Raw genomic sequence first — 25,165 nt, forward strand, 5'->3', positions numbered from 1 at the left:
GCTAGGATATGTTCTGCAAGCAGAAGGGCTACCTGGATGAAGAGTTGGACTTCAGGAAGTGTTCCATGGACCAGGCTCATAAGGTAAGCCGCCCTCAAATCTCCCGCCGGACCACTGATGGACGAGGATTGCGGCCCAGAGGATCCTGGAGCTGGAGGCCATGTTGTACGAGGCGCTACCGCAGCGGGACTGCCCCGCCACGGACGGCGAAAAAGCCAGCCACGCTGGCGTGAATGACGTGCTGACGGCGGATCAGAGAGAAGAGCTTAGGAGCGCCGTGGACCAATGGAAGCGAGCCCTGATGTGCGAGTTGAGGGAGCGCGACGCTTGCATCCTCCAAGAGAGAATGGATCTGCTGCACAGCGCGCAACAGGTAAGGGCCCAAAGCCAGCCCGGCACTTACTTGCACGCTTACTGGCTTTTGAATGCCACTTTCCATTTGTCCGTCCTAGAGGAACAAAGAGCTGAAAGAATTCATCGAAGCTCAGAAGAGACAAATCAAACAATTGGAGGAGAAGTTTCTGTTTCTCTTTCTATTCTTCTCCTTGGCCTTCATTCTGTGGCCCTAACACCAGCTGGTGAGTGAGCTCCAGCGGCACCGCACTCGACACCTCCGATACACCGCCAGCCGGTCTCAGACGTTGGCAGACGCTCCGATGCCAACGTATACCCCCCGCTACGGTGACAGAGGCACCGCGTCACACCGGCGCTCATCCAATCAGAAGGCAGGAAAAGCAAATTCACATGCAGGGCACTTTTGAACCAGAAGAGAGCGCCACAAAAAACGGTTGTTGCCCCAAACGCGCACTAAAAAGGGTCAGAATAACAAGAGTCCCACTGGCCAGCCGGGGCCACCCGTCCAGCTGTTTCTTCAGGGGGGAAAAAAATTGGAGTCACCGGTGAGTACATTTTGCATTTAGCTCTGCTTTTCTGCTTCTGTCTTCAAGTGTGTGGCATCCTGCGATCAAAGATTCAGCCAACCCCAAAGCGGTTGACCTCAACGTCCCACCACCATGCCTACCAGAGCAGGTGACGTGATGCTTTGGACATCCTTCCGTCTCAGATGCCCAAAAGTACTCTTTGCCACATCTGCGGCAATACGGTGTCTTTTCAAAGGTGCAAATAAATCCAGCGTGGGCGGAACACGCACGTCTTCGGTTTTTCCCGCTTTGTTTGTGTGACAGCTGTTGTGAAAATTTTATACAAATAAAGTTGTATAGTACAGGTTTGGCCAAGCCGCAACTCCCGAACCGCATGCGGCTCTTTTATGTTCATATCAACATTTGTGTGTGTGTGTGTGTGTGTGTGTGGGGGGGGGTTGTGCGTGTTGGCTTCACTTGAGTTCAATTTGGTATTTTGGTCAAAAGCGCATGTGGTGAAATTCCACAAAGTAGGATGGGCAAACACATTTCTTTAAACTATGAGTGTCAATTGGGCTCTCGAAATGGCAGACGTCGTGGTCACGTGACGCAGACAAGACGTCAATGGACGTGGGCAGAGTTAACTTGTTTAAAAGGGAGTAGGCAGAAGAAATATTTAATTTATTTAAATCTATTTTGAGTGCACACCATTATGCCAATGCATAACAACTGTAAATCTACTAAACAAAACAGCGGTTGCTATATGACATCTGCCACGTCGTGGTCACGTGACATACGTGACGTCGATGGGCGTAACTTTCGCTGGAATTCAAATCCGCGGGGAGAGTTAACTTGTTTAAAAGAGAGTGGGCAGAAGAATTATTTAATTTATTTAAATCTATTTGGTGTGTGCGCCATTATGTCAATGCATAACAACTGTAAGTCTACTAAACAAAACAGCGGTTGCTATTTGACGTCTGCCACGTCGTGGTCACGTGACGCGGACGTGACGTCGACGCCTACTTTACATCCCACCGATCACAGGACTCCTCGGCTGCATAACCGTGCCCCCTTCCCAACCAATCGGATTTGCTATACGCGAAAACGACGCCAATGGAAAGAGCTTCCGCCCAAATTTAAATCCGTGGGCGTGGCTCGCAGCAGGAAGTAGGAAAATGGCGGCGATGTTGACAAAGACACAGCGGATGGTAACATACGACTAACAAGAGAAATATTTTTATTTTCTGCTTGCAACTGGACCGTCCAGAGCGTACACGGTAAGTACAACTCATCGTTTTTAAAAAGAAGTACTTTTGTTGCCCTGAAAAGCGAGTGAGCGTGGCGTTTGTGGGGGACGTCGAATTTCGACGATTCTTTCTGGTCAACGGTTGTAAATGATTGTGTTGATTAAAAAAGAAAACTTGATGTAACTCTACTTTTAACTGCCGTTTCAGATAGATTTGGAATTGCATCACATCCAATTTTGCCTAGAGCGTACACGGTAAGTAACACTCGTTGTGTTTAAGGAGATTTACGTTTGTAATAGCAGAAGTGTAGCCGCGTTGCGTTGTACGTGTGAATGTTGGTCCGGGCGAAATGTTAATGTTTAATTTCATTCCTTTAGGTTCCACGGTGTTTGTTGGCTGCAAGTTTTCCACTGCAAGAAGAGGCTCATATCATTGACCAGGAGCGAGCTACAATGGTGAGTAGCCATAACATTTATGTTAAACACTTCCTATTTCATGTCTAACAGTACTTGATTTAACAAATAACCATAAATAAATACAGTGTGGGCACTGAAGTTAACATATGTGATTATACTGCCTAATCTGTCACCGAGTAGATTGTTGCAAAGTAATATAAGATCCAAAGTTGTAATTCAGAATAGTTTTCAAAAGAAGGCCATTAGAATTATATACAAGTCTGATTACCCTGAACAAGCTATTAATTAAATCACAAATTCTTCAATTCAAAGATTTGGTAGATTATCAGACAAATAATGTCTAACAGTAATTGATTTAACACATCACGATAAGTAGATTGAGTGTGGGCACTCTCAAGTTAACATATGTGATTATACTGCCTAATCTGTTACAGAGTATGTTGTTGCCAAGTAATGTAGAATAGATCCAAAGTAGTAATCCAGAATAGTTTTGAAGAGGCCATTAGAATGATAAACAAATCTGATTACCTTGAACATAATAACAAGCTAAGTGTTTAATATGTCCTATGAAGTCAAAATTGGGCACCATCATGTGGTGAAATTTGGAATTGCATCACATCCAATTTTGCCTGGGAACAAACAGATTACATAAATCTTAGTTTTGAATAAGCCACTCCTTCTCAAACAAGTAAACTCTGCCCATTTTGCGCAGTAGATGTTCTGTTAATATCTAGTATTTATACAAAGTCATAATTTAAATTGCTTTCAACCTTCATTCATCGGTTCAACCAACATTACTCGCTCTTATTACCAACTTGTATTGATTTAACTAAGCGTTTAATACTTCCTATCAGGTCTCAAATCGAGATTTGGCAAAATACAATTTCAGCAAATCCAATTTTGCCAGGGAACAAAAATAGATTAAATAAACTAAATAAGTCCTCTTCCCATTAAATAAATCAGAAAAGTCTGTCTTGTAACCAGTCCTCTTCAAACAAGTAAAGTCTGCCCATTTTGTGCCGTAGATTTTGTGTCTATGCCTAGTATTTAAACAAAATCATAATTTAAACGACTTCTTTCCTTCATTCACTTTGGAAATTTGGAATTGCAGCAAATCGAATTTTGGCAGGGAACAAAAATAGATCAATTAAACTAAATAAGTCTTCTTCCCATTAAATAAATTAAAAAAGTCTGTCTTGTAACCAGTCCTTTTCAAACAAGTAAAGTCTGCCCATTTTGTGCCGTCGATTTTGTGTTAATGCCTAGTATTTATACAAAATCATAATTTAAAGGACTTCATTCCTTCATTCACTTTGGAAATTTGGAATTGCAGCACATCAAATTTTGCCTGGGAAGAAAAGTAGATTAAATAAATTTAATAAGTCTTACTACTTCCCATTAAATAAATTAAATACGTCTTACTTGTTCCCACTCCTTTTCAAAACAGTAGTTTAAAACGAGGGCCCTTCACTCAATCTTTAACCTCAACCCCGCACGTTGTGTTGTATCTGTGAATGTTGGTTGTGGCCAAATGATAGTTTTCTTTCATTCGTTTAGGTTCCAAGAAAACTTGATGTAACTCTACTTTTAACTGCCGTTTCAGATAAGCGGGTATTACGTCGCAGTCAAATGCCGCGGATATGACGTAATTGCCCGAACCTCCGCCAAAATTCAAATCTGTTGGCGCGATGGCCGTGAGCCACTGAGCAGCGACGATTATCAACAGAAATATCTTTATTTTCTGCTTGCAACTGGACCGTCTAGAGCGTACACGGTAAGTAACACTCATTGTGTTTAAGGAGATTTACGTTTGTAATAGCAGAAGTGTAGCCGCGTTGCGTTGTACGTGTGAAAATTGGTCGAGGCGAAATGTTAATGTTTAATTTCATTCCTTTAGGTTCCACGGTGTTTGTTGGCTGCAAGTTTTCCACTGCAAGAAGAGGCTCGTATCATTGACCAGGAGCGAGCTACAATGGTGAGTAGCCATAACATTTATGTTAAACACTTCCTATTTCATGTCTAACAGTACTTGATTTAACAAATAACCATAAATAAATACAGTGTGGGCACTGAAGTTAACATATGTGATTATACTGCCTAATCTGTCACGGAGTAGATTGTTGCAAAGTAATATAAGATCCAAAGTTGTAATTCAGAATAGTTTTCAAAAGAAGGCCATTAGAATTATATACAAGTCTGATTACCCTGAACAAGCTATTAATTAAATCACAAATTCTTCAATTCAAAGATTTGGTAGATTATCAGACAAATAATGTCTAACAGTAATTGATTTAACACATCACGATAAGTAGATTGAGTGTGGGCACTCTCAAGTTAACATATGTGATTATACTGCCTAATCTGTTACAGAGTATGTTGTTGCCAAGTAATGTAGAATAGATCCAAAGTAGTAATCCAGAATAGTTTTGAAGAGGCCATTAGAATGATAAACAAATCTGATTACCTTGAACATAATAACAAGCTAAGTGTTTAATATGTCCTATGAAGTCAAAATTGGGCACCATCATGTGGTGAAATTTGGAATTGCATCACATCCAATTTTGCCTGGGAACAAACAGATTACATAAATCTTAGTTTTGAATAAGCCACTCCTTCTCAAACAAGTAAACTCTGCCCATTTTGCGCAGTAGATGTTCTGTTAATATCTAGTATTTATACAAAGTCATAATTTAAATTGCTTTCAACCTTCATTCATCGGTTCAACCAACATTACTCGCTCTTATTACCAACTTGTATTGATTTAACTAAGCGTTTAATACTTCCTATCAGGTCTCAAATCGAGATTTGGCAAAATACAATTTCAGCAAATCCAATTTTGCCAGGGAACAAAAATTAATTAAATAAACTAAATAAGTCCTCTTCCCATTAAATAAATCAGAAAAGTCTGTCTTGTAACCAGTCCTCTTCAAACAAGTAAAGTCTGCCCATTTTGTGCCGTAGATTTTGTGTCTATGCCTAGTATTTAAACAAAATCATAATTTAAACGACTTCTTTCCTTCATTCACTTTGGAAATTTGGAATTGCAGCAAATCGAATTTTGGCAGGGAACAAAAATAGATCAATTAAACTAAATAAGTCTTCTTCCCATTAAATAAATTAAAAAAGTCTGTCTTGTAACCAGTCCTTTTCAAACAAGTAAAGTCTGCCCATTTTGTGCCGTCGATTTTGTGTTAATGCCTAGTATTTATACAAAATCATAATTTAAAGGACTTCATTCCTTCATTCACTTTGGAAATTTGGAATTGCAGCACATCAAATTTTGCCTGGGAAGAAAAGTAGATTAAATAAATTTAATAAGTCTTACTACTTCCCATTAAATAAATTAAATACGTCTTACTTGTTCCCACTCCTTTTCAAAACAGTAGTTTAAAACGAGGGCCCTTCACTCAATCTTTAACCCCAACCCCGCACGTTGTGTTGTATCTGTGAATGTTGGTTGTGGCCAAATGATAGTTTTCTTTCATTCGTTTAGGTTCCAAGAAAACTTGATGTAACTCTACTTTTAACTGCCGTTTCAGATAAGCGGGTATTACGTCGCAGTCATGTGCCGTGGATATGACGTAATTGCCCGAACCTCCGCCAAAATTCAAATCTGTTGGCGCGATGGCCGTGAGCCACTGAGCAGCGACGATTATCAACAGAAATATCTTTATTTTCTGCTTGCAACTGGACCGTCTAGAGCGTACACGGTAAGTAACACTCATTGTGTTTAAGGAGATTTACGTTTGTAATAGCAGAAGTGTAGCCGCGTTGCGTTGTACGTGTGAAAATTGGTCGAGGCGAAATGTTAATGTTTAATTTCATTCCTTTAGGTTCCACGGTGTTTGTTGGCTGCAAGTTTTCCACTGCAAGAAGAGGCTCGTATCATTGACCAGGAGCGAGCTACAATGGTGAGTAGCCATAACATTTATGTTAAACACTTCCTATTTCATGTCTAACAGTACTTGATTTAACAAATAACCATAAATAAATACAGTGTGGGCACTGAAGTTAACATATGTGATTATACTGCCTAATCTGTCACGGAGTAGATTGTTGCAAAGTAATATAAGATCCAAAGTTGTAATTCAGAATAGTTTTCAAAAGAAGGCCATTAGAATTATATACAAGTCTGATTACCCTTAACATAACAACAAGCTATTAATTAAATCACAAATTCTTCAATTCAAAGATTTGGTAGATTATCAGACAAATAATGTCTAACAGTAATTGATTTAACACATCACGATAAGTAGATTGAGTGTGGGCACTCTCAAGTTAACAGATATGATTATACTGCCTAATCTGTTACAGAGTATGTTGTTGCCAAGTAATGTAGAATAGATCCAAAGTAGTAATCCAGAATAGTTTTGAAGAGGCCATTAGAATAATAAACAAATCTGATTACCTTGAACATAATAACAAGCTAAGTGTTTAATATGTCCTATGAAGTCAAAATTGGGCACCATCATGTGGTGAAATTTGGAATTGCATCACATCCAATTTTGCCTGGGAACAAACAGATTAAATAAATCTTAGTTTTGAATAAGCCACTCCTTCTCAAACAAGTAAACTCTGCCCATTTCGCGCAGTAGATGTTCTGTTAATATCTAGTATTTATACAAAGTCATAATTTAAATTGCTTTCAACCTTCATTCATCGGTTCAACCAACATTACTCGCTCTTATTACCAACTTGTATTGATTTAACTAAGCGTTTAATACTTCCTATCAGGTCTCAAGGCAAGATTTGGCAAAATACAATTTCAGCAAATCCAATTTTGCCAGGGAACAAAAATAGATTAAATAAACTAAATAAGTCTTCTTCCCATTAAATAAATCAGAAAAGTCTGTCTTGTAACCAGTCCTCTTCAAACAAGTAAAGTCTGCCCATTTTGTGCCGTAGATTTTGTGTCTATGCCTAGTATTTAAACAAAATCATAATTTAAACGACTTCTTTCCTTCATTCACTTTGGAAATTTGGAATTGCAGCAAATCGAATTTTGCCAGGGAACAAAAATAGATCAATTAAACTAAATAAGTCTTCTTCCCATTAAATAAATTAAAAAAGTCTGTCTTGTAACCAGTCCTTTTCAAACAAGTAAAGTCTGCCCATTTTGTGCCGTCGATTTTGTGTTAATGCCTAGTATTTATACAAAATCATAATTTAAAGGACTTCATTCCTTCATTCACTTTGGAAATTTGGAATTGCAGCACATCAAATTTTGCCTGGGAAGAAAAGTAGATTAAATAAATTTAATAAGTCTTACTACTTCCCATTAAATAAATTAAATACGTCTTACTTGTTCCCACTCCTTTACAAAAAAGTAGTTTAAAACGAGGTCCCTTCACTCAACCTTTAACCCTATTTATTCACCTTCTAGGCTAAGTGTTAAAGGCTAAGTGTTAAAGGCTAAGTGTTAGAGGCTAAGTGCCAGAGGCTAGGCGCCAGAGGCGAGTTTTTGTGGGCTGAAGTTTTAGTGGGGTTAGTGTGAATACAATCCAAAAGAATACAACAGAATACAATACAATAGAATATAATACATAGATTAAATTCAATAGCTCTTACTACTTTCCATTAAATAAATTAAATACGTCTTACTTGTTCCCAATCCTTTTCAAAAAAGTAGTTTAAAACGAGGGCCCTTCACTCAACCTTTAACCTCAACCCCGCACGTCACATTGTGTTGTATCTGTGAATGTTGGTTGTGGCCAAATGATAGTTTTCTTTCATTCGTTTAGGTTCCACGGTGTTTGTTGGCTATGTTTTCCACTGTCAGAAGGATGAAAATACAAAGTACAACGCTTGGACGTGGGCGAAGACGTCACCGGTGAGTCCTTCCTTCCTATTTATTTACCTTCTAGATGCTAGAGGCTAAGTGTTAGAGGCTAAGTGTTAGAGGCTAAGTGTTAAACACAATACGAACAACACAACGATACTGCACTGAACAACACGATACCGCACTGAGAAACACGATACCGCACTGAACAACACGATACCGCACTGAACAACACCATGCCGCACTGAACACCATGCCACACTGAACAACACCATCCCGCACTGAACAACACCATGCCGCACTAAACAACACCATGCCGCACTGAACAACACCATGCCTCACTGAACGACACCATGCCGCACTGAAAGACACCATGCCGCACTGAACGACACCATGCCGCACTGAAAGACACCATCCCGCACTGAACACCATGCCGCACTGAACAACACCATCCTGCACTGAACAACACCATCCCGCACTGAACAACACCATGCCGCACTGAACAACATTATGCCGCACTGAACATTATGCCGCACTGAACAACACCATGCCGCACTGAACAACACCATGCCGCACTGAACAACATTATGCCGCACTGAACAACACCATGCCGCACTGAACAACACCATGCCGCACTGAACAACACCATGCCGCACTGAACAACATTATGCCGCACTGAACAACACCATGCCGCACTGAACAACACCATCCTGCACTGAACAACACCATTCCGCATTGAACACCATGCCGCACTGAACAACACCATCCCGCACTGAACAACACCATCCCGCACTGAACAACACCATGCCGCACTGAACAACACCATCCTGCACTGAACAACACCATCCCGCACTGAACAACACCATGCCGCACTGAACAACACCATGCCGCACTGAACAACACCATGCCGCAATGAACAACACCATCCCGCACTGAACAACATTATGCCGCACTGAACAACATTATGCCGCACTGAACAACATTATGCCGCACTGAACAACACCATGCCGCACTGAACAACACCATCCTGCACTGAACAACACCATCCCGCACTGAACAACACCATGCCGCACTGAACAACATTATGGCGCACTGAACAACATTATGCCGCACTGAACAACACCATGCCGCACTGAACAACACCATGCCGCACTGAACAACACCATGCCGCAATGAAAAACACCATCCCGCACTGAACAACACCATGCCGCACTGAGCAACACCATGCCGCACTGAACAACACCATCCTGCACTGAACAACACCATGCCGCACTGAACAACACCATTCCGCACTGAACAACACCATGCCGCACTGAACAACATTACGCTGCACTGAACAACACCATGCCGCACTGAACAACACCATGCCGCACTGAACAACACCATGCCGCATTGAACAACACCATGCCGCATTGAACAACACCATGCCGCACTGAACAACACCATCCTGCACTGAACAACACCATGCCGCATTGAACAACACCATGCCGCACTGAACAACACCATCCTGCACTGAACAACACCATCCCGCACTGAACAACACCATCCCGCATTGAACAACACCATCCTGCACTGAACAACACCATGCCGCACTGAACAACACCATGCCGCACTGAACAACACCATTCCGCACTGAACAACACCATGCCGCACTGAACAACACCATCCTGCACTGAACAACACCATCCCGCACTGAACAACACCATGCCGCATTGAACAACACCATCCTGCACTGAACAACACCATCCTGCACTGAACAACACCATGCCGCACTGAACAACACCATGCCGCACTGAACAACACCATGCCGCACTAAACAACACCATGCCGCACTGAACAACATTATGCCGCACTGAACAACATTATGTCGCACTGAACAACACCATGCCGCACTGAACAACACCATGCCGCACTGAACAACATTATGCCGCACTGAAAAACACCATGCCGCACTGAACAACACCATCCCGCACTGAACAACACCATGCCGCATTGAACAACACCATGCCGCACTGAACAACACCATGCTGCACTGAACAACATTATGCTGCACTGAACAACACGATCCTGCATTGAACAACACCATGCCGCACTGAACAACACCATCCTGCACTGAACAACACCATCCTGCACTGAACAACACCACCCCGCACTGAACAACACGATCCCGCATTGAACACCATCCCGCACTGAACAACACCATGCCGCACTGAACAACACCATTCCGCACTGAACAACACCATGCCGCACTGAACAACACCATGCCGCACTGAACAACACCATGCCGCACTGAACAACACCATGCCGCACTGAACAACATTATGCCGCACTGAACAACACCATCCCGCACTGAACAACACCATCCCGCACTGAACAACACCATGCCGCATTGAACAACACCATGCCGCACTGAACAACACCATGCCGCACTGAACAACACCATCCTGCACTGAACAACACCATCCCGCACTAAACAACACCATGCCGCACTGAACAACATTATGGCGCACTGGACAACATTATGCCGCACTGAACAACACCATGCCGCACTGAACAACACCATGCCGCACTGAACAACACCATGCCGCACTGAACAACACCATGCCGCACTGAACAACATTATGCCGCACTGAACAACACCATGCCGCACTGAACAACACCATGCCGCACTGAACAACACGATCCCGCATTGAACAACACCATCCTGCACTGAACAACACCATGCCGCACTGAACAACACCATGCCGCACTGAACAACACCATTCCGCACTGAACAACACCATGCCGCACTGAACGACACCATCCTGCACTGAACAACACCATCCCGCACTGAACAACACCATGCCGCATTAAACAACACCATGCCGCACTGAACAACACCATCCTGCACTGAACAACACCATGCCGCACTGAACAACACCATGCCGCACTGAACAACACCATGCCGCACTGAACAACATTATGCCGCACTGAACAACATTATGCCGCACTAAACAACATTATGTCGCACTGAACAACACCATGCCGCACTGAACAACACCATGCTGCACTGAACAACATTATGCCGCACTGAACAACACGATCCCGCATTGAACAACACCATCCCGCAGTGAACAACACCATGCCGCATTGAACAACACCATGCCGCACTGAACAACACCATGCTGCACTGAACAACATTATGCTGCACTGAACAACACGATCCTGCATTGAACAACACCATGCCGCACTGAACAACACCATCCTGCACTGAACAACACCATGCCGCACTGAACAACACCATGCCGCACTGAACAACATTATGCCGCACTGAAAAACACCATGCCGCACTGAACAACACCATCCCGCACTGAACAACACCATGCCGCATTGAACAACACCATGCCGCACTGAACAACACCATGCTGCACTGAACAACATTATGCTGCACTGAACAACACGATCCTGCATTGAACAACACCATGCCGCACTGAACAACACCATCCTGCACTGAACAACACCATCCTGCACTGAACAACACCACCCCGCACTGAACAACACGATCCCGCATTGAACAACACCATCCCGCACTGAACAACACCATGCCGCACTGAACAACACCATTCCGCACTGAACAACACCATGCCGCACTGAACAACACCATGCCGCACTGAACAACACCATGCCGCACTGAACAACACCATGCCGCACTGAACAACATTATGCCGCACTGAACAACACCATGCCGCACTGAACAACACCATCCCGCACTGAACAACACCATGCCGCATTGAACAACACCATGCCGCACTGAACAACACCATCCTGCACTGAACAACACCATCCCGCACTAAACAACACCATGCCGCACTGAACAACATTATGGCGCACTGGACAACATTATGCCGCACTGAACAACACCATGCCGCACTGAACAACACCATGCCGCACTGAACAACACCATGCCGCACTGAACAACACCATGCCGCACTGAACAACATTATGCCGCACTGAACAACACCATGCCGCACTGAACAACACCATGCCGCACTGAACAACACGATCCCGCATTGAACAACACCATCCTGCACTGAACAACACCATGCCGCACTGAACAACACCATGCCGCACTGAACAACACCATTCCGCACTGAACAACACCATGCCGCACTGAACAACACCATCCTGCACTGAACAACACCATCCCGCACTGAACAACACCATGCCGCATTGAACAACACCATGCCGCACTGAACAACACCATCCTGCACTGAACAACACCATGCCGCACTGAACAACACCATGCCGCACTGAACAACACCATGCCGCACTGAACAACATTATGCCGCACTGAACATTATGCCGCACTAAACAACATTATGTCGCACTGAACAACACCATGCCGCACTGAACAACACCATGCTGCACTGAACAACATTATGCCGCACTGAACAACACGATCCCGCATTGAACAACACCATCCCGCAGTGAACAACACCATGCCGCATTGAACAACACCATGCCGCACTGAACAACACCATGCTGCACTGAACAACATTATGCTGCACTGAACAACACGATCCTGCATTGAACAACACCATGCCGCACTGAACAACACCATCCTGCACTGAACAACACCTTTCCACACTGAACAACACCATGCCGCACTGAACAACATTATGCCGCACTGAACAACACCATGCCGCACTGAACAACACCATGCCGCACTGAACAACACCATGCCGCACTGAACAACACCATGCCGCAATGAACAACACCATCCCGCACTGAACAACACCATGCCGCATTGAACAACACCATGCCGCACTGAACAACACCATCCCGCACTGAACAACACCACCCCGCACTGAACAACACGATCCCGCATTGAACAACACCATCCCGGACTGAACAACACCATGCCGCACTGAACAACACCATTCCGCACTGAACAACACCATGCCGCACTGAACAACACCATGCCGCACTGAACAACACCATGCCGCACTGAACAACACCATGCCGCACTGAACAACATTATGCCGCACTGAACAACACCATGCCGCACTGAACAACACCATCCCGCACTGAACAACACCATGCCGCATTGAACAACACCATGCCGCACTGAACAACACCATCCTGCACTGAACAACACCATCCCGCACTGAACAACACCATGCCGCACTGAACAACATTATGGCGCACTGAACAACATTATGCCGCACTGAACAACACCATGCCGCACTGAACAACACCATGCCGCACTGAACAACACCATGCCGCACTGAACAACATTATGCCGCACTGAACAACATTATGCCGCACTGAACAACACCATGCCGCACTGAACAACACCATGCCGCACTGAACAACACCATGCCGCACTGAACAACACGACGTCGCACTGAACAACACGACGCCGCACAGAACAACACGACGCCGCACAGAATAACACAATACCGCACAGAACAACACAATACCGCACAAACAGTTTTAGATAATATTACGTCGCAGTCATGTGACGCGGACATGACGTCAATAGGCGGAACTCACGGCAAAATTATAATCCGTGGGCGTGGCTTGCAACAGGAAGTAGGAAAGCGGCAGTTCTGGCAAACAAGACACAGCTGTTAGTAACACGATGACTAACAAGGCAAATATTTTTGTTTTCAGCTTGCAACTTGACCGTCTAGAGCGTACAAGGTAATTACAACTGTTTTTTTTTAGCCCTGAAAAGCGAGGGAGTGTGGCGTTTGGGAGGAATGTCGAACTCGGCGTCTGCTTCCAGCCACAGACGCCAAATTTCGACGATTATTTCGACTGGTCAACGGTTGTAAATTATTGCGTTGACTAAAAACTTTATTTAACTCTACTCTTAACTTTGCCGTTTCAGATATGCGGGTATTACACCGCGGAAATGACGTCAATAGGCTGAACTCTCGCCAAAATTCAAATCTGTGGGCGCAATGGCCTTGAGCGAGACACCGGATACAAACACGACGATTATCAACAGAAATATCTTTATTTTCCGCTTGCAAGTGGACCGTCTAGAGCGTACACGGTAAGTACAACTCATTGTGTTTAAAAAGATTTACGTTTGTGTAGTTTGCGTTGCGTTGTATCTGTGAATGTTGGTTGAGGCTAAATGTTAATGTTTAATTTCATTCCTTTAGGTTCCACGGTGTTTGTTGGCTGTATGTTTTCCACTGCAAGAAGAGGCTCGTATCATTGACCAGCAGGAGCTACAATGGTGAGTACCCCTTTCGTCTTCCATTTATGTTAAACACTTCCTATTTCATGTCTAACAGTACTCGATTTAACAAATAACCATAAATAAATACAGTGTGGGCAGTCACGTTAACATATGTGATTATCCTGCCTAATATGTTTATCACAAATATGTCACTAATCACTAATATGTTTATTTGTTTATCACAACACCTTTGGACCTTCAGCAATCGATTATTTACCTTCATCTACATAGAGACAGAACGATGGTGTCTTAAACATCTCATTCATTTCACCAAATAACTTCACGCAGGTGGATAACGGCCGTCTCGGTCACGCTATGTTGCGTGATGCAGTTTTGAAGAACCAAATGCATTTATTCAATGAATAAGTCAAGCTAGTTCTATGTTTATGATGTTGTAAGTTACGGTACCGATTGAAGTTGAGTTCGAAGCCAGTGGAAAACAGCGCTGCGTTTGTGCTCTCCAGGTACAAATGTTGTGATCTCTGACTGACGACCGGGCGAGACTCGAGTAAGAGATGTCCAAACGAGCTCCGGCAGGGCGGGCCAAGGCGGAGCGAACGGACGCCCTTCAGGCCGCCAATGACGAGCTGAGAACCAAACTGATGGACGTCCAGTTAGAACTTCAGCAGGAGAAGAACAAGGTGAAAACCTCAACAGACAGACACTGCCTGCCTCCCTGCCTGCCTCCCTGCCTGCCTCCCTGCCTGCCTCCCTCCCTCCCAGTTTTCCCGATGTAGATTAGACATGCGTGTGCCATGACTGTGTCAGCCTACATCAACAAATGCACCGAGGACGTCAGCACCACTAAGAATATCATCACCCGGGGCAACCAACGACCCTGGATGACTGAGGAGGTACGTCAAACGCTACGAGCGCGGAACTCTGCCTTCAAGTCTGGCGACAAGGAGACACTGAGGACAGCGAGAGCCAACTTGAACCGTGCCATCAGGATAGCGAAGCGAGACCGCAGTCGAAAATTTCAGGATCGTTTCCACGACGTCAAAAACATCAGGAGTATGTGGCAAGGCATACGGGCGATTACAGACTACAACTCACCCTCCCCCCCCCCGGTGGGTGTAGTTGATGCTGACTTTCTAAATGGTCTAAATAACTTCTTTGGGAGGTTCGAGGCACTAAACGGCACTCCAGCAGTTAAAACTGTCCCCCATCAGGAAGAGGAGGTACTCTGCCTTGACTCCGCCGATGTGTTGAAGACCCTGAGGAGAGTCAACCCCTGTAAGGCCCCTGGCCCCGACAACATTCCTGGGCGTGTGTTCAGGGAATGTGCAAGTCATCTGGCTGGGGTCATCACAGACATTTTTAACACCTCGCTGGGCCAAGCCACAGTGCCGGCGTGCTTTAAGACTGCCTCCATCATTCCGGTGCCGAAGAAACCTCAAATCACCTCATTTAATGATTACCGGCCTGTTGCACTGACTCCGGTTATGATGAAGTGCTTCGAAAGGCTGCTTAAAGGTCACATCGTTTCCAGACTCCCCCTATTATTTGACCCGTTCCAGTTTGCCGACCGGCAAAACCGCTCCACTCAGGACGCCATCTCCTCCGTTCTTCACCTGAGCCTGGCTCACCTGGAGGAGAAGAACACCCATGTGCGGAGGCTGTTCCTGGACTTCAGCTCAGCGTTTAACACCATCATCCCACAGCATCTGGTAGGAAAATTGGAACACCTGGGCTTCAACACCCCCCTTCGCAACTGGCTGCTAGACTTCCTCACCAACAGACCTCAGTCAGTCCGGGTCGGACAGAACACCTCTGATGTCATCACCCTCAGCACAGGCTCCCTTCAGGGCTGCGTCCTGAGCCCCCTGCTGTGCACCCTGATGACACACGACTGCGTCCTCAGGTTCACCACCAATCACATCGTGAAGTCAGCAGACGACACAACGGTGGTGGGGCTCATCAGAGACAACAACGACCTGGACTACAGAGAGGAGGTGGAGCAGCTGGTGGGCTGGTGCAGAGAAAACAGCCTGATCCTGAATGAGGAGAAGATGAAGGAGATCATCGTCGACTTCAGGAAAAAACAGCCTCACCACGCTCCACTGATCATCAACAGCTCAGCTGTGGAGGTGGTCAGCACCACCAAATTCCTGGGGGTCCACATCACAGAAGACCTCACCTGGACTATGAACACTACGGCACTGGTCAAGAGGGCACAGAAGCGCTTGTACTTCCTGCGGAGGATGAGGAGAGCCCACCTGCCCCCACCCATCATGAGGACGTTCTACAGGAGCACCATAGAGAGCATTCTGACAAGCTGTCTCTCTGTGTGGTGTGGAGGCTGCACCGCCTCCGATTGGAAGAACGTGAGGAGAGTGGTGAGGACAGCAGAGAGGATCATAGGGGCTCCTCTTCCCTCCATTCAGGACATTTCATCTCAGCGCTGCATGTCCCGTGCCCGTAACATCATCAATGACCCATCACACCCCCACCATGGACTGTTCTCCCTGCTGCCCTCTGGGAAGAGGTTTGCAGCATCCGCTGCAGGTCCACCAGGTTCTGCAACAGCTTTTTCCCTGCTGTCATCAGACTGTTGAACACTAGAACTGTTGAGCTCTAAACTGAACTCTGCATCACACATTCACAGAACTGTACTTTATGACACTACGGACCTCTATCTTGCACTATCTCGCACTACCAACTTTACTGAACTTGTATAAACCCTTTAAATAGAAGTTTAATACATGGTTTAGCATTCCTCTGCACACTCTTGAATACTGTTTTGCCTACTTGCACTATTGCATAATTATCACTGCTGCACTTTATACTTATTTTTAATATATATATATATATATATATAGTATATATGTATATATATATATTTTCATAGGATATGTTACTTCTATTCAACTGCAATATCACTACTTTGTTGTAAGACGTATGCAACGGAATTTCGTTTTGTATGCACCATGTGCAGACAAGATGACAATAAAGTTTGTCTAAGTCTAAGTCATGTCAGGTCAGCTGTCTGGAGAGAGAGAGAAGTCAGGACCTGCGGGCGGAGCACCACCGTGCCACCGCCGCCATGACGGAACTCAAAAGCAAACTCCATGAGGAGAAGCAGAAAGAGTTAGCCATTACCAGGGAGACATTACTGCGGCAGCATGAAATGGAGCTGATGAGAGTGATCAAAATCAAAGATGGAGAGATCCAGCGACTGAATGCCTTGGTCCTCAGCCTGAGGGACGGCTCCATGGACAAGGTGATCCGCTCTATCCGTGTCTGACTATCCGCACGCCACGTCGGGCTTCGATGCGGCCGCTACCGTATTGTGTAGCTTGTCCCCAGTAAGCGTCGCGGCGCTCCGTTGCGGTCTCAACGGCCCGGTGTGGCGCAATGTCTGCTCAGGTGAGGAGGGGGGGCGCTTTGCTGGCGGAGGTGGAGGAGACGCGGCGGTGTCGGGAGACCGAGCGGTGTCGCCTCCACCAGGAGCGCGGAAGAAGCCCTGGCAGCGGCCCAGCAGGCCTGGCAGTCCCGAGCGGCCGAGCTCCGATCGGCTCATCACCAGCATCGGGAGGAGCTGAGCCGAACCAAGAGAGACTGCGAGAGGGAGATCCGCCGACTGGTAGGACTGATCAGATGCGCGGTGCGTGGCTATGTTCCCAATTTCGTTGTATACCTGCAGTGCAATGACACCTAAGGCATTCTATTCTATTCTATTTCACAAGAAGAAAATGTCCGGTTGCTCGCTTCGCTTTTGTCACAGCAAAGGTGTTCTAGTCGATTCAAGAAAAAAATTGGCCGGTTGCTCTCTTTGTTTTTGTCACAATTCTGGCAAATGAGTTTGCCCGCCTGCCTGAGCGCTCCCCGTTTGTACATCCAGACGGATGAGATCAAGCTGAAAGACAGAGCGGTTAGTGTTTTGGATGAAGCCCTGGGGCCGGCCACGTCCACCGCCTTCAGCTGCAGACTCAGGCTGCCGAGCAGCAGATCGCTGCCCTGAGGGATTCCCAAAGGGCGGGCCTAAACTACCCTGGAAGTGGGGTCAACGCCGCTACTAGCAATCCTCTTCATTGCGTAAGCCACCTCATCACACACTTGCAGTACGCATGACTTAGTTCGTTGCTGGAGGAAGGTAGCACAAAAACAGTTTTGAACTTTGAACGAGTGCTTGTGTGTGTGTGTTGCGGGGCGTTTTCAGTCTCAGGAGGATCGGGACACGCGACGGTTTCATCTGAAAATCGCTGAGCTCAGCGCAGTCATCAGGAAACTGGAGGATCGAAACGCCCTGCTTTCTGAAGAGCGCAATGAACTGGTAATTTATTGACGGCACGCTTGAAGGTTTGCGCTACGTTTGATGCGCGCCATCCAGCGAGGCACCCATTGCGCTTGCTTATTAGTTGAGCGGCGCGGCGAGTCGGTTGCCTGGTAGATGTCTTTTATTGGGAGCCAAAGCCACGATTCCGTTCAAACCGATGCAAAAGGAATGGATACGTTCTGGCCCGCGTGTTGTGCGTCTTTCACATCCCGCACTTCATGCTTGCAGCTAAAGCGACTGAGAGAAACAGAAAGCCAGTTTCTGCCACTCCTGTACAAAAACAAACGCCTGAGCAGGAAGAATGAAGAACTCTCGCTGGTGCTGTGTCGCCTTGAAAACAAAGTGCGCTTTGTCACCCAGGAGAACGAGGAGATGGCAAGCTTGGTAAGTCGACGCGGACAACGGCGGCGTGCCAACAGAGTCCACTGCATTTGTGTTCCACAGAGAAGGCCTAGTTCGCTCAATGACCTGGACCGCGGTTGCGGCCAGCAGGACGGTGAAATGGAGTTCCTTCAAGTTGTGGAGCAGCGGCACATCATCGACGACTTGTCCAAGGTCTTCAGGCAGGCGACTCGGTGCACGTACGGCAGCGCCGCGCTCGCTCGCTGTCGCCAGGAAACCTTTTCCGTCCAAAGCTTGGCCGGCGGCCGCCATCCAAAAAATTGGCCCCTTAAATTCCGACCTTTCAAGCAGGAGCATTGTGCGCACGCGTTTGAACACGCTTTAGACTTGTTTTGCCGTTTTCAGCAGCTCAAAGCTCCCGTTTTGTCAGCGCCTTTGCCACTCGCTGTGCGCTGAAAACGACGGACTTGCCCGGCTGCTCAGCCCGTCAACCATGAGCCGCGAGCGCGACGTCATTGTCCGTAGGCAGCTAGTGGCAAAATGCACCCTGTTAGAGTTGCGCTCGCTCCAACTTATTTTGCAAGAACCACACGGGAGACAAGTAAGTTCTTTTGGACACCTGCAGGTGGAGAGTCCATCCGTTGTACGAATGAAGTCTGACTCTCGGCTCCTGCACGAGCATTTTAATTAAGAGAAACAGGGTGGGTGTAAGAGTGGATTGAATAGAGGAAGCCCTTGACCTCTAGTCAAAACATAGCAAGGGGTGTTTTACGACTTTGTGTAGGAAGGGATAAGCGATAGGGATAAATAAGGGATAAATAATATTATTTATTACAGGTCGCAGTCAAAGTCAAAGCAACACAATGATACGATAAAGATAATCTGGAAAACCCTGACACACCCTGTAGTTGTCACTTTTGGAAAAGACGAGCGTCCCTCCAATCATCGCCGGTGACGTGTTTTTCAGGCTCTGGAGACAGGAGCTCATGTCAGAAATGTCATTGTGAGTCGCGTTTGTTTCTGCGCCGGAGCCGTTCGTTCCCTTTGCATCCAAAGAATCTCAAAGGCGGATTATTTGTGTCGACAGGAGAGAGATTTGCTGCTACGATACCGACGTCGAGAATCTCTGAGGAGGAACAAAGCGTGAGGTCCTGCAAGGTGAGTCTGTTTGTTTGCGGCTGCTTGGTGTTGCGCAAGATGAAATGGCCTTTTTCTCGCTATCGTTCCTCTCGTCGATTCATCGTGAGGTGTCGCTTCAGTTTGTTCAGAGAGATGTTTGCTTCCGCGCCCGCAGGTCATCGAAACATTTTACGGCTACGACGAAGACGTGTTGGTGGACTCGGACGGATCGTCCTTGTCTTTTCACACCGACAGAACCCCCGACACGGAACCCGAAGAGGTAGCCCGCCATTTCTGCCAGCGTATTGGCACCAAACATTCCTCTTCAGCCTGGAATCGGACTCGTCTTTGCGTCGCGGGTGCTTTGTCGCCGGTCTGACTGATTCTGGTACTAGTGCTGTGTTGCATTGGTGTGTGCATGAAGAGGCGGAGCTTCGCTACCGCCAGCTGACGCAAGAATATCAAGCGCTGCAACGAGCCTACGCTCTGCTAGCCCAGACCAGCGAAAGGGGACTACGACGCCGAGAAGGAGATCAAGGTGGCGCCCCTTCCCGCAACCCCCGGCCGGGTCGCAGCCTCCCCGTTCTCACCCAGCCTCGGGTGTTCTCTGGTCTGAAAGGAGGAGGAGGAGCCTCCCTCCTCCTCCTTTCAGACCAGAGAAAAGCTGATGGTAGAAATGGGTCACTATCAAAGCAGAGTAGCAGATCTGGAGTCAGCGCTGAAGCAACAAGGACAGGTAAGCTCATCAATGAGCACACCTTTTTCTCAGACAAAATAGCTACATTCTTCAGTCACTCATCCGTCTGGCATTACTGGACCAACCCCCCCACCCCACCCCCCCCCCCCCCCCCGAACGTGGCTGGGAAAATGCGGAGAAAAGCAAATGTCATTTTCCAGTCAACCAAAGAATTTGTGGATGAAAATGACACAACATTCCAAAGCTGTCCACGCGTTTGTCTCTTCTAGAATGTCAAGTGGGTGGAGGAGAAGCAGCTGCTGCGTCAGAGCAATCAGCAGTTGGCCGAAAAGGTGACGGAAAGAAAGGCGCTGGGCGGAGTCGCTTGGCGTCACACCTGTCGGGAAGCCCCGCAGATGAGGTCTGACTGTCTTTTCAGGTCAGGCGGATGGAGGCGGAAGAAGCGCGTCTGAAAGAGCACATCCAGGATATCCGAGACCAAAACGAACTGCTTGAGTTCCGCATCCTGGAGCTGGAGGTGGGAAGACTCGCACAAGCGTGTTGAGGCCAGAGATGTGACGGACGGACGGACGGACGGACGGACGGATGCATGCCTCTGCCTTTCAGGAGAGGGAGTGGCGCTCCCCCGTCTTGAAGTTTCTGCAAGTCCGTTTCCCAGACGGCCTCAGCCCTTTGCAGATCTACTGCGAGGCCGAGGGCGTGAGCGTACGTAAGGCGTCCCTCGCAACCCTAACCTTAACCCGAGGTCCCAGAACACCTTACATTGCTCCTTGCGCCTTTCCCCCGGACATCGTCATCAGTGATCTGATGAAGAAGCTGGACATCCTGGGCTATAACGCCGTAAGTGTATGTCGAACTCCTTATGTTCGCACTCCACGAGACTCGGCGGCTCAAATGTGACTTTTGGAAGGCTTTGCGCTGAAAGAAGCTTGTTGACGCTGTGCCTTTGGGCTCTTGCAGAATCTCACCAACGAGGAGCAGGTGGTCGTGATTCACGCCAGGACCCTTCTCACCCTAGCCGAGAAGGTAACGCGCACGTCCACGCACGCTCTCGCATTCTGCTTATGTGACAGCAGCCTTTCCTCAGTGGTTAGAATACATCAAAGTGACCAAGTCAGCACTTCAACAGAAGATGTTGGACATTGAAAGTGAGAAGGTAGACAGACACGCGACATCAGCCAAGGGGAACTCCGGCAATGTGCCCCAACAATTCTGACCTTGAGCTGTGCTAGGATATGTTCTGCAAGCAGAAGGGCTACCTGGATGAAGAGTTGGACTTCAGGAAGTGTTCCATGGACCAGGCTCATAAGGTAAGCCGCCCTCAAATCTCCCGCCGGACCACTGATGGACGAGGATTGCGGCCCAGAGGATCCTGGAGCTGGAGGCCATGTTGTACGAGGCGCTACCGCAGCGGGACTGCCCCGCCACGGACGGCGAAAAAGCCAGCCACGCTGGCGTGAATGACGTGCTGACGGCGGATCAGAGAGAAGAGCTTAGGAGCGCCGTGGACCAATGGAAGCGAGCCCTGATGTGCGAGTTGAGGGAGCGCGACGCTTGCATCCTCCAAGAGAGAATGGATCTGCTGCACAGCGCGCAACAGGTAAGGGCCCAAAGCCAGCCCGGCACTTACTTGCACGCTTACTGGCTTTTGAATGCCACTTTCCATTTGTCCGTCCTAGAGGATCAAAGAGCTGAAAGAATTCATCGAAGCTCAGAAGAGACAAATCAAACAATTGGAGGAGAAGTTTCTGTTTCTCTTTCTATTCTTCTCCTTGGCCTTCATTCTGTGGCCCTAACACCAGCTGGTGAGTGAGCTCCAGCGGCACCGCACTCGACACCTCCGATACACTGCCAGCCGGTCTCAGACGTTGGCAGACGCTCCGATGCCAACGTATACCCCCCGCCACGGTGACAGAGGCACCGCGTCACACCGGCGCTCATCCAATCAGAAGGCAGGAAAAGCAAATTCACATGCAGGGCACTTTTGAACCAGAAGAGAGCGCCACAAAAAACGGTTGTTGCCCCAAACGCGCACTAAAAAGGGTCAGAATAACAAGAGTCCCACTGGCCAGCCGGGGCCACCCGTCCAGCTGTTTCTTCAGGGGGGAAAAAAATTGGAGTCACCGGTGAGTACATTTTGCATTTAGCTCTGCTTTTCTGCTTCTGTCTTCAAGTGTGTGGCATCCTGCGATCAAAGATTCAGCCAACCCCAAAGCGGTTGACCTCAACGTCCCACCACCATGCCTACCAGAGCAGGTGACGTGATGCTTTGGACATCCTTCCGTCTCAGATGCCCAAAAGTACTCTTTGCCACATCTGCGGCAATACGGTGTCTTTTCAAAGGTGCAAATAAATCCAGCGTGGGCGGAACACGCACGTCTTCGGTTTTTCCCGCTTTGTTTGTGTGACAGCTGTTGTGAAAATTTTATACAAATAAAGTTGTATAGTACAGGTTTGGCCAAGCCGCAACTCCCGAACCGCATGCGGCTCTTTTATGTTCATATCAACATTTGTGTGTGTGTGTGTGTGGGGGGGGGGGGGGGGGGGTTGTGCGTGTTGGCTTCACTTGAGTTCAATTTGGTATTTTGGTCAAAAGCGCATGTGGTGAAATTCCACAAAGTAGGATGGGCAAACACATTTCTTTAAACTATGAGTGTCAATTGGGCTCTCGAAATGGCAGGGAAAAGATGCACAGCAAAACGAAAATACGTAGATGAACACAGGACGTTTTAATCAGAGTGGGAAAGTTTCTATTTTTTGTTGAACGTGATGGCAAACCATTCTGCCTGATATGTCAGACCTCAGCGCATTTCAAAGATTCAAATCTTCAGCGCCATGCACTTCAGCTCACTCCATGCTAACATTGATCAGGCGTCGAACCCGCATCATCATGCTTAAGAGGTGGCCATGCTAACCAGTGCGCCATTATGTCAACGCATAATAACTAAGTCTACTGGTCAAAACAGCGGTTACTATATGACGTCGCTACGTCGTGGTCACGTGACGCAGACAAGACGTCAATGGACGTGGGCAGAGTTAACTTGTTTAAAAGGGAGTAGGCAGAAGAAATATTTAATTTATTTAAATCTATTTTGAGTGCACACCATTATGCCAATGCATAACAACTGTAAATCTACTAAACAAAACAGCGGTTGCTATATGACATCTGCCACGTCGTGGTCACGTGACATACGTGACGTCGATGGGCGTAACTTTCGCCGGAATTCAAATCCGCGGGGAGAGTTAACTTGTTTAAAAGAGAGTGGGCAGAAGAATTATTTAATTTATTTAAATCTATTTGGTGTGTGCGCCATTATGTCAATGCATAACAACTGTAAGTCTACTAAACAAAACAGCGGTTGCTATATGACGTCTGCCACGTCGTGGTCACGTGACGCGGACGTGACGTCGACGCCTACTTTACATCCCACCGATCACAGGACCCCTCGGCTGCATAACCGTGCCCCCTTCCCAACCAATCGGATTTGCTATACGCGAAAACGACGCCAATGGAAAGAGCTTCCGCCCAAATTTAAATCCGTGGGCGTGGCTCGCAGCAGGAAGTAGGAAAATGGCGGCGATGTTGACAAAGACACAGCGGATGGTAACATACGACTAACAAGAGAAATATTTTTATTTTCTGCTTGCAACTGGACCGTCCAGAGCGTACACGGTAAGTACAACTCATCGTTTTTAAAAAGAAGTACTTTTGTTGCCCTGAAAAGCGAGTGAGCGTGGCGTTTGTGGGGGACGTCGAATTTCGACGATTCTTTCTGGTCAACGGTTGTAAATGATTGTGTTGATTAAAAAAGAAAACTTGATGTAACTCTACTTTTAACTGCCGTTTCAGATAGATTTGGAATTGCATCACATCCAATTTTGCCTAGAGCGTACACGGTAAGTAACACTCGTTGTGTTTAAGGAGATTTACGTTTGTAATAGCAGAAGTGTAGCCGCGTTGCGTTGTACGTGTGAATGTTGGTCCGGGCGAAATGTTAATGTTTAATTTCATTCCTTTAGGTTCCACGGTGTTTGTTGGCTGCAAGTTTTCCACTGCAAGAAGAGGCTCATATCATTGACCAGGAGCGAGCTACAATGGTGAGTAGCCATAACATTTATGTTAAACACTTCCTATTTCATGTCTAACAGTACTTGATTTAACAAATAACCATAAATAAATACAGTGTGGGC

The 25,165-nt window shown here is 46.9% G+C and overlaps 1 pseudogene; it reads left to right on the plus strand.

The window, feature by feature from the left end:
• The first annotated feature begins 15,006 nt into the window (after window positions 1–15,006).
• On the plus strand, window positions 15,007–23,020 carry LOC148382127 (janus kinase and microtubule-interacting protein 3-like; annotated as a pseudogene).
• Window positions 23,021–25,165: the final 2,145 nt, after the last annotated feature.

The sequence above is a fragment of the Syngnathus floridae genome, chromosome 18, assembly GCF_059516105.1.
Source record: "Syngnathus floridae isolate MCC-2025c chromosome 18, RoL_Sflo_1.0, whole genome shotgun sequence".
NCBI classification, from domain to species: domain Eukaryota; kingdom Metazoa; phylum Chordata; class Actinopteri; order Syngnathiformes; family Syngnathidae; genus Syngnathus; species Syngnathus floridae.